Raw genomic sequence first — 11,645 nt, forward strand, 5'->3', positions numbered from 1 at the left:
ACAGTGGTACTGGCCTTATGTGTGAAAAGGATCCCCAGAGACATTTTGAATAAAAGGTCAAAACTGTGTAGAAAAATAATGGACAAATAACACAAGACTACCTTGACCTCCTCCACCTAAGGGCCAAACAGATTAGATTTTACACACACACTCCAGTACCCTTAAGGGATTTTGAGGGGTCCATTGGCTGTCTGCAAAAGGACCACTGATAGTGTAACCTCAATTGTAATGGATGGTTCCCTACACCCAGTTCCATATAGTCGCTCTCAGATTATTTTTTTACACAGAAATATATACTTAAAGTATAACAAATGTGCAAACATATTTCCTACAACACTGGAGACAGACTCCTTCCTCCCTCTTTGTACTACCTCAGTCTCTGAGAAGGCTATTAGCTTACTTAACTTAGCTCTGTTGCTATAGAACATAGCTCCATACATTAACACTTGGTGATTTCATCAGCTCCCATGATTACAAAGATGATTTTCAGTTCTATATGTTCAGCTCTAACCTCTCTCCGGACCTCCTGTCTTATTTCCAACTGTCTTTTCACATCTCAGATAGAATGCCCTGCAGTATCTTAAACTCAATATGTCTCCAGTCTTGATGGGGGGAATCCTGAAACTGTCCTTTGACTTTGGGGGAGAAGCCATGGGTGAACTCTTGAAACTCTCCTTGAACTCTTGAGAAACTCTCCTCTGGGAGAGGCCTGCCTCAGGGAATCAAGATCAAGTGGCTTCTTGGTGGGACTAGCTATTCTATTAGCCTTCTATTGAGAAGAAAATTAGTCCAGGACCACTCCTACTTAGCTTGAACTTAAGTGGTCTCATTCTACTGGAAATCAATTTCATTCCATTGAAACTTCAGTCTCAGATTTCCTATTAAAGGGCAATTTTAAACCCATTTTTTTGCAGAGGCCCAAAGCAGACAAGGAACTTCTCTCTCCTTGGCACAGCTGTCTGTCAGGACCCCTGCCTACTCTGAAGACATTCTCTTCTCAGTGTTAACACCTCTGTTTACTTCCTTACCAGGATCCTAACACTGAGGAAGTTGGTCTTCTAGCAAAGCTGACTTCTGTAGTACCAATAAAACTTCCTTTTGCCAGTCAAACTTTTCGGGTTCATGAATTGTTTTCACATTGGACCTGAGTTGACCAGAGGGGCTTCCCACAACTCTTTGCACTGCGATTAACCACATCAGTAGTATCAAACTCAGATAAAAATGGGGGCCACTAATCTACATATAAGGATTCCTTGTGGGCAATATATTGGCTTAGCTTTAAAATATAACTGTTTTATTGTATTTTTATTTTATTTGGTTTTTTTATTGTATATATGTGTATATATATATTTTAATAGTAATTTGTTTTTCCAATTATATGTAAAGATAGTTTTCAACATTCATTTTTGTAAGAGTTGTGAGTTCCAAATTTTTTCTCCCTCCCTCTCTTAACTCCCTCCTCCCCAATACAGCAAGCAATCTGATATAACATGGACACTCATTTTAAACAAATTTCCATGTTACTCATGTTGTATTTTATTAAATATTTCCTAATTATAGTTTAATTTAGTTATTAGGCTTTGTCAGGCTATGTATTTGCTAACCTCTGCTTTATGACATGGTGATCAATATACTATTTTTTGGTCAGTTTCTAAGTTGTTGTTTTGTGTTTTATCACAAATCATTAAAATGTCTTTCTGCATAAAGGTCTTATCTTGATTTCAATAATCTCCTTGGGGCAAAGTCCCTGCAAATGGGATCTCTGAGTCAAAGGATATAAACATTTAGCAATTTTTCTTGGGTAATCCAGTTTTTACCCAATCCTGGAGCATTTTTGTGTTCTGTGCTTATGGTGGGAAGATAATTCTTGGCTTTACTGGATCTTTACCCATATACCTTACTGATATTAAATTTGTCCTGCTTTGTTTCTTTGACTAGCCCTCAAGAAGTATCATAGACCAGCAGAGATCAAACACTTCTTATCCAGATTTTTTTGTGCTCATAAGTAATTCTCATCTCTAATTTCTCTGGAGGCTTCTGCATCTACAAAGTAGAGATAGTCTTGGACAAGTCTGCCATATAGCTCATCCTCTGCATGCTTTTTAAAGTTCTACTAAGTCTCTTTGCTACAAAGATCCTCTCTTTTGAGTATGAAATCAGGAAGGTTTTCTCTTTTGTACTTTATAGTAGGATCAGTAAAGTGCTTATTGTAATATCTTGTTTTTACTGTGCTGAGTCTTCTAAACAATCCAAGTAACCCCATTCTACCTGATCTCATGTCTATGCTTTTCCAGGGATAGAAGCTGTCCCTCTCATGATCTGCTAATCTTATCACCATTTCTGATTCAGTAGCACTTCATTATTTTAGTTCTTCTGAGTCCTTTACAATTCAATCTTCACTATGGTTTCCTCTTTGGGGAGACATGAAAATAACAGCTTTAGGCCTGTTGACCCCACTATATCACAAAAGAAAGGCCCAATCCCAATTTACAGGTACAACTGGGCTTCCGTACTCATTCAAGACATTCTGTTTCTCTGTATGAGATTGTCTTCTCTGCATTAGTGCATTTTGGGGATTTGATGTGAACCAAATACTTAACAGAAACTCTGAAAAGTTAGCACTTGTCAATTGCCAACCTCAGACCTTGTGTTCTTCTAGCATCTTACCAAAGATAATGATGTTATCAAAGCACACTAACACTTCCAAGTAATTTGTGTCACCAATTACTTTTCTTCTCTATCTGCTATTGAAAAATCGTTAGTGGCCCTTAAAATGCCTTGGGATATATGTGTGGGCTGGAAGAATCTAGCTAGGCACATAAAAGAGAATTTTGTTATCTTCCTCAAATCCAGGAATCTGGTAATATCCTCTATGCAACTAACTATAAAACTGAAAATCATTGACCACCTATCAAATAATCTAGGATCTGCTGTACTAATGGCATAATGTACTGGTTCACTTTTGTTCTTTTGTTCAAAGTATGGTAATCTGCATATATATATATATATATATATATATTTTTTTTTTTTTCCTTCTTAGGTATGACTATGGCAGATGAATAAGGGCAGCTTGATTCTGTAGTAACACATTTATTTCAGATGGTAACTGTGGTCTTCCATCATCAATTGAGAAACACTAGATTCTCTGAATGATCAAGAATCAGTGATAAGCATCAGCCTCAAACTACCCTTCCATTCTTGTGGTACTGGGGACTTTCTAAAGTCAAATATCCTAAAACAGTCAGTGCTCCTATTGTGCTTGCTGGCATTTGTCCTCATAAGATCTGTTTGGTCTGTAAGGATGGTCAAAATGAATTTACTTATCAAAAGGAAATAAATATTTTCACTTCTTGAGTGGAATGTGGATTGAGTTCAAGGTGTAACACACAGAATCCAGATCACTGATTCCAACTTTCCTTGCTATATACTACTAGAATTTTGAAAAGGATAACATTAGTTCCAGTCAATGCTGACCTTCCAATAAGTAGTGGCAGATATAGACATATCAGAACTATGCTATATATTTTCCTGTTGACTCCAACAAATTCCTTTGGAAATCTCAAGTTTACCCTAATGCAGGGAAGGGGAATTTCCAACCGATGGGCATTTGCTAAGGCAACCATAGGCAATGATGAGCTAAAAGCTAGGTACAACAACCTCACTGCTTGAGTTCTATAAATGGAAATTTTTGTATAGCCCACAAATGGTGTTATAAATATCTAAATGGCCCTTGGCAAAAAAAAAAAAAATTTTTCTCATCCCTTCCTATCCTAGTATGTTAGATATGGATAATTTGGTGTTTTGTTGTTTTTTTTTTTTTTCCTTCATTTGACCCACTAAGTCTAATGCCTGTCATATATTTTAAAGGCATTTTTCTCAAATATTTAATCATAAAAATTAGAAAATGGTAAAAATTAAATTTCAGAACAATTAAAGTAATTCACCACTCCACAAGCAATGAATTAACATGCCTGTCTTTCAAAGCACTTCTAAAAATGACTTTTCCCATATCATCTATTTATTTAGTGGAGATAGAGTTGTTGTTCAGGATTTATTTTTCTTTTTAATTCACATTTCTGATTCGTGTATTATAGCATTATCATATATATATGTATACATATACATATATATATAGCAATATCATAGCATTGTCATAAACACAACATACTTAGCTATCACCAAGGAGATTGGGATGCATGAAGGAGATACTTGGAGGCTCAGGTATAAATTTCCTAGCTTCCTCTTTCTTAATCCCTCCCTTGGGGAGTTTGGCTTTAACTTTGAGGCTGGTGGAAAGCTTACTTTAACAGATAAACTTGCTGTCTCCACCCTTTGGGCATATGTAAGGAAGAGGAGTTATATGGGAAATAAGGAAAGGGAAGTAGCAGAGGCATTGCACCATGATGAATGGACACAAGGACCTGGATCCAATAACATGTGGACAACCTATGTGAAGTGTTGTAGAGTCTCTTTCTCTCTCCCATAGCCAGTCTACTGTTTGTACTCTAGTGCTATGGCTCTAGTTCTTACTGGCTGTGTTTTACACACATGCGCGTGCACACACACACACACACACACACACACACACACACACCACATTGTTAGGGATCTTTGACTACCGTGACAGGTCCATTTAAACATTTAACATCAGCTAGCTTTTACATTGGAATGTTTACTTCAAAAATGTAGCAAGAAAAAAAATGCACTTGTGTCCCCAGATAACTCAGGAACATAATCTCCCCTACACCACCTGGTTATCAAGGGTCATCATTTAGCCTAGTTGCTACATGACATTGCTCACTAAGTTCAAGTCCAAATGTTGCCTGATTATCAGGTGAGTCCTGATAGGCTGGGATCCCAAAGGTCATTCCTAAAGATTATTCCTTGTACCTTGGATTCCAACTTCTGGATTCCTGTGGCTTGCTTTCTTTACCTTTGAAACTCCCAAGCCTGGAGACTCTAGTCCCAGGAGCACAAAAAGGACAAAAGACCAAGAACCAAGCCCAATTCCTCAGGGCCATATCCTACTGGTATTTTTATGGGGGAATTAGCTCATAAACAGACATATGATCTAAGGTCTGAATTGCTTCTGCAGAGAGTAGAATGAGAACCAAAGGCAATGCCTATATTATCAACAAACTAGCATTTAGGAGTGGCAAACAAATTCTGGAACAACCACAGTTGGGCAATTTCTTCTCCTCTCTTCAAGAGAAATATCAGGTTAGGACTGTATGTAATTGCCACCTCTCAAATATCTCTGGTCTAGAAATATGATAAATTCAGGGGAACAAACCTACTTGCCTGATTACCCACAAGGAATAAGGGTAACCCTTAGATTACACTCACCTGCTTAAGCCCCTTCCTTCCAAGTGTTACACAAAAGATCATTAAAAATATCAAATAGCAAATAAACCAGTTTATCTAACTGAAACTGCAAACAGAAACCTGAGAAATTTTTCAGATTAGATTGTACCACAAGAAAGAATAAACTCTTCATTTGGAAGCAAGATAAAATCCTGGTTTTTAGTCACATTGTGATTCCCCCTCCAGAAGAGACATAGCATTTTAGAATAACATAGAAAACCCTAAGTGTATTTTGTCCTGTATCTTGTACTCCATGACAGCGGCAAGGGAGCAGAGACCACACTTGTTAAAGGAAGAAATAGGTTGATAGAGCACTGGCTCTGAAGTCAGGAGAACTTGAATTCAAATTTGACTTCACAAATTAAGACTTACTAGTGTTATGAGTCATGCAAGTCACTTAACCCCAAACTACCTCATGGAGAGGAGAAGGAAGAAGAGGACAAGGAGGAGGAAGAAAAAGACAAGGAGAAGGAGAAAGAACAGGAGAAAGAGGAGGGGGAAAAGGAAGAGGAAGATGAGAACAAGGAAGAAAGAAGGAGGAAGAAGAAAAAGAGGAGAAAGAAGAAGAAAAGGAGGAGGAAGAGGAAAAAGAAAGAAGGTTCTTTTTCAGGGCTGTAACTCTACTGTGCAGTAAAGTGTTCTTTGCTAGGTTTATGATGAAAGATAGGGGAATGGTATGACATTTTCCCTATACGCTCTTGCTGCAGGCCCTACATGGAGGGTGAACTTTATTAGTCAAACTTCCACTTTATAAATTGTAATGACCACGTATTTAAAATCAGCCGGAGTCAGGAATTCAGGTTAAGGGAAAAATCTTCAATCTTTATTCTCAGTAGAGGTGAGGGGGGATTGCAATAGCAATATGGGCAAGAAGGATTGCGATAGCAATATGGACAGCTGCAACAGGAAGCCAGCTAGCAGAGGGGAATTGGAGGTGAAGGGCCGTAGCAATGACAATGCGAGCAGCTGTGTCAAGACGCCAGCCAGCAGTCTCTCCTTCTGCTCACCTTTCCACTCCCTTGCCTCCACCCACCAAAAACGTCATTTCCTATACAACACATCAGGACTTGCACAAAGAGTGGGCTGGGGCCATTCTTTATCCAAGCATATATATTAATAGAGTATGGTCCAATTATGATTTAGCCTCATGTGCTTGGGACCTCAGTGCATCAACTCAAGCCTCAACCCATTACAATAAATGAAGAAACAAAGGTTGATTGATTTACCCAGGGTCACATATCTTATGAGATTTTAAACTTAGATCTTCTTGCCTCTCAGTTCAGTTGCATATTTAATATACCACCTACCAGCCTACTTAAAAAAGGGGGGGTGGTCAGTGAAAGAGACTAAATAAACAAAAACTAGAAAGAACACAATAGTCAAACTATAAAAGACCATATTTAAAAAAAAATCTTTGAATCACTCCAAATAAGAGAGTTGTAATTAAAACAAATTTATGCCAATCAAATTGGAAAAGATGGAATTTTTAAAGGACTGTGGAAAAACAGGCACACTGATATATCTTGTAAATTGATTCGACCATCCTAGAAATTAGTTTAGAATCTTTTTTTTTAAGTTTCAAAACTATACCACAAGTAGAAATATACCCCAAAGAGATCAGTGATAGAAAGGTCCTATATTTGTTGCAACACTTTTATGGTGGAAAGAAGCCTCTTGGCTGAATGACTGAACAAATTGCGGTTTTTCATTATTTTACTGGAGAGTCAGGGACAAAATCTATAATTTTACTTCTTTAAGGATCTCTTTGGTAAAGCAACTCTCTTAATCAATGTAGATGGCCTTCTCTGAAATTTAAGTCTTACAGAGTTATATAGAATACAGAGAAGGGACTTATTCATTGATACTGTCAGTATGTCAAAAGTAGTACTTGAAACAATTTATTCTGGCTTTGCAATCAGCTTTCTATCCACTAAGCCGAACTGCCCTTCATATATTGGCGCCTGAACATGGGATATAAATAAAAAGCATAAGAATTACAAGAAAAACTAGAGCTGTTTGTGAGAAGGATCCTTCCAGCGTTCCTTTGGTAATTCGAGGGGAAGGAAAGGAAAAAGAGCCCTGGTAAGACTTTTTTAGTCAGGGTAATTAAATGAACCAACACAACAAAGGGCCAAGCCAGAAGATTGATGAGAGACTTAAATGCCTGTACTGATTATAGTCCTCTTCTCCATTTGAAAGTTTGCCTTCATGATATTTTTCAAGATAAACACCTGCTACAACCATCCAGAAGTGATAGTGCTGCTTGCATTTCTCAGTGTGCAGACCATGCTGTGGGGGGAAAATAACAGCAAAAAACAAAAAAATGGGGAATTGTTAAGGGGCAGGTCAACTCTCTGAGAGCCTCCATAGCTGTGGATCATAACATCTGAAGGAGTTGAAGGACAGCCTTTGCTGACACGGGTGTACTGGGAATGAGATAAATTGGAGGCAAAAGGAAGAGGAGAGGGGTCAGACAATGCAGCAGCCTCTCAGTCAGAGAACAGTAACTGCCTCTCAGTCTCCTTGTATCATCCTCTCACAAGAGGAGATCCATTCTGCAGGTCTGGGTTGGATTTCCAGCAGCCACTGTCAGGTGGCTCCCATATATTCCAACAATATATAAATATTTATATGAAATGATGCAAAGCAAAGAAAGCTAAAACAAAATTAAAATACACAAATTAAGATGGCACTATAAGGCAATAGAATTTGAGTCAAATAAAATGAGAAATTTGGGTTCCAAATGCCTGGTATTAGAATATATTTTTTCCTTTTTGTAGAGATGAGGTAGAAAAGAAGTGTGGAGTATAACAAAATGACAGTTATGGACTATATATTGAATGACTTTGATTAATGTTAGGAGGGAGGAAGTTTTTAAAGGAGGATACTTAGAAATGATTAAAAAACTAAATGTATCCATTAAAGACATTTTAAAGTCTATGAGAATGTCCTACGTGCATATTGCACATTGAGAGAATGTTTGATGAAAATCTGAGAAGGAAACAGACAGGATAGCATAAGCTGTTTTGGAAAGACTGGTGCTTTTTGTTTTTTAAATTCACCTTTATTTTTATTTTCCATTTCAATTCTGTCCTTTCAACTTTTCTCTTCCCCACAACAAAGTGAAAAAAAGTTACAAATATGTATAGTCCAAAAAAATTTCTACCTTGGCCATATCCAAAATATGTATGTGTATGAGCATATGTATATACATATAAATATGCATTTTATATATAACTTCTCTGGGTTTTTATTGTCTATCTGGAAATAGCATATTTTATCAAGAGGCCTCTGGAATTGTGGTTGGTCTTTGTGTTAATTAGAATTCTTAAGCCTTTCAAAGTTGTTTATCTTTTCAACATTGTTACTATTGTAGTAATTGTTTCCCTGGATACCTCTTCACTTTGCATAGAAGTCTTTCAAGGCCATCCCTTTCATCATTTCAGAATCTCACTATAGTAAGTTACAATGGTAACAGGAAAAATCAAAACATAAACTCAAAAAAAAAAAAAAACCCCAAAAACCCCAATAACAACAAAATCAAAACTGCTACATTCAGAACTGCAAAGGAAAATATGAATTGGTCCCAGACCCAAAAAGAATTTGTGGAAATTTCAAAAAGGATTTAAAAAATCAAATACAAGAGGTAGAGGAAAAATTGGGAAAGGAAAAAGACAATCATGAAAAAAAAGAGTCAACAGCTTAGTAAAGGAAGCAGGAAAAAATACTAAAAAACAATAACACCTTAAAAACCAGCACAGGCCAAATTTCAAAAAAGACACAAAAATCTACTGAGGAGAACTCCTTAAAAGTAAGATTGGTCAAATGAAAAAAGGAGGTACAAAAATTTATTTAGGAAAATACTTCCTTAAAACTTAGAATTGAATAAGTGGAAAGTAATGACTACATGAGAAATCAAGAAACAATAAAACAAATGAAAGAAAAAGAAAAAAGAGTGAAATATCTTATTGGAAAAACAACTGACTTGGAAGATAGATTCACAAGAGATAATTTTTAAAATTATTGGACTAGGAGCAGCTAGATGACAGTAGATAGAACACTGGCCTTGAAGTCAGGAGGACCTGAGTTCAAATTCAGCTTCAAATATTTACTGCTTCTCAGCTGTGTGATCTTGGGCAAGTCACTTAACCCAATTGTCTCAGAAAATAAACAAACAAACAAATTATTGGACTACCTGAAATCCATGATTCAAAAAAAAAAAAAAAACACCTGGACATCATATTTCAAGATATTATTAGGGAAAACAGCCCTGATATTCTAGAATTACAAGGTAAAATAGAAATTAAAAGAATCCACTGATCATCTCTTAAAAGAGATGATACCTAAATGAAAATATCCAGGGATATTATAATCAAATTCCAGAACTCCTAGATCAAGTAAAAATATTGTAAGCAGTTAGAAAGAAAGAATTCAAATATCATGGAGCAAGAGTTAGGATTTAAAATTCATAACTGCACATTCATAATCTACATCTATATCAAATTCTCTGTCCCATCAGGGAAAGAGGAAGGGAAGAAAGGAAGGAGAGAATTTGGAAATACATTTTAAAAAATTAATTGTTTTTACATGTAGCTGGAGGGAAATAAAATATTAAATAAACATTTTTTTCCCATAGTGTAGAGTTTATCATTATATGTCTTTTTTTTTTAATTTTTATTTAATGATTACTTTATATTGACAACATTATCCCTTGCACTCGTTTCTTTTCCGATTTTTTTTCCCTCCCTCCCTCCACCTCTTCCCCTAGATGGCAAGCAGTCCTTTATATGTTGGATATGTTGCAGTATATCCTAGATACAATATATGTTTACAGAACCGAACAGTTCTCTTGTTGCATAGGGAGAATTGGTTTCAGAAGGTATAAATAACCCGGGAAGAAAAACAAAAATGCATATAGTTCACATTCATTTCCCAGTGTTCGTTCTTTGGGTGTAGCTGCTTTTGTCACATATTTTTTAAAAGGAGTGAAAGATTTACAGAAGAAATGATTTGGTCATAAGATCTGATACCTGAAAAATACTTGGAAGAAACAAAGGAAGAGATTATAAATGAAATGAAAGCTATAGAGGAAAGACTTAGAAGGAGAATCAGTAGCTTAAGACAGAGGTTTGAAATCTTAATCAAGAAATTAATTCCCTGAAAATTAGAATATCCCAAAAGATCAATGACAATAAGAAATGAAACAAATCCAAAAAATTTTTAAAATAGAAGAAAATGTAAAACAATTGTTTAGGGGATGATGGAGGGGGAGGAACACACTTGGACAATTTAAGAACCATCATGCTGCCTGAAAATCATGACTGAAAAATCATCCCATAATATTTCAAGTCTTCATCACAAAAACTGATCAGCACTATTTTAACCAGGGGACAAAGTAAGATTATAAACAATCCAATAGTTGTTTCATCAATGAGATCCTACAGTAAAAACTCCCGACAATGTCAAAGAAGAAACAAAAGCTTTCAGGTCAAAGAAAAAATGCTGTAAGTAGCCAGAAAGAGTTCAAGTACAAGAAACCACAATCAGGATCACACGAAACTTGGCAAGGCCACCATAAAACAGAAGTCTTGGAATATGATATTGCAGGATGCAAAGATAAAGGCTTAATCCTGCAAAACATAATATAATTTGTGTGGGGAGAAAAGACCTTTAATGAAAGAATAAGTGATCTATGCAAAATCACAGTCAATTTTTCTGGGTTTGCCCTCTCTATTTTCTTTGCCACAGACTTTTAGTCATGTGGACCAATGGAGGATTACTTTGTCATCCCAAAGCTAGGTGCTGAGTTTGACCACATGTTTATTCCCATGGAACCAGAGATTTATGCCAATTTCCATTTTCTGATCCAGTTCAACAGATCAATGTATTCCCTTGATCATGATTGCTATAATGTAACAAAATTGTTGTTTTATTTTGTTTTTTTGAGGGAGTTGAGAAGCCATACCTGTGATTTCTAGATCTGTATGAACAATGAATGTTTAAGTTATGTTGTCCATACTGGAACATGCAATTGGATGGCCTCTAATGGTCAAAATTCGTGCCTATGATTTAAAATTGACACATAGAATATAAATTGGATAGGAAAAAGAGATTTCTGTGTTTTTAATGACCCCCAAACTCCTTTCTGACACAAATCCACATCTTTTTAAAACCAATATTCTCCTAATAATGATGTATAGTCTCAAATCACAAAACAGAACAATCCTTAAGGAATTAAATTTTTCAGTAACCTGAGTTCAAAGAAAAGAGCAAGTTGTGGG

This window comes from Antechinus flavipes, chromosome 3 (assembly GCF_016432865.1).
Source record: "Antechinus flavipes isolate AdamAnt ecotype Samford, QLD, Australia chromosome 3, AdamAnt_v2, whole genome shotgun sequence".
NCBI lineage: Eukaryota > Metazoa > Chordata > Mammalia > Dasyuromorphia > Dasyuridae > Antechinus > Antechinus flavipes.